This window comes from Chrysochloris asiatica, unplaced genomic scaffold (genome assembly GCF_000296735.1).
Source record: "Chrysochloris asiatica unplaced genomic scaffold, ChrAsi1.0 scaffold00298, whole genome shotgun sequence".
In the NCBI taxonomy this organism is placed as follows: Eukaryota; Metazoa; Chordata; class Mammalia; order Afrosoricida; family Chrysochloridae; genus Chrysochloris; species Chrysochloris asiatica.
The window spans coordinates 2317815-2318096 of NW_006408816.1; positions in this window are offsets into that span (position 1 = coordinate 2317815).

Sequence of the window (282 nt, forward strand, 5' to 3'; positions counted from 1 at the left end):
TTCCAGAGTTACAGCAACTCACAAGCCACCAAAGTATGACAAACTGACAAATGATTGGTGGACATAAAGCTTAGGAATGGTTAACATTTCATTCTTGCACCCTACCAGATTGGTTTCCATTTATCTGAGTTATTTAGGGAACTCCTTACTTTCTCCTCTGGTAGATGGTTGACAAATCATCATACAATTACAAGTTGGGAGGTGAGGGTAATGGGGAAAATGTTAAATTTTCATTTGACAAGAAAAGAAAACAGCAAATTAAAATGCATATTTCTTAAGACT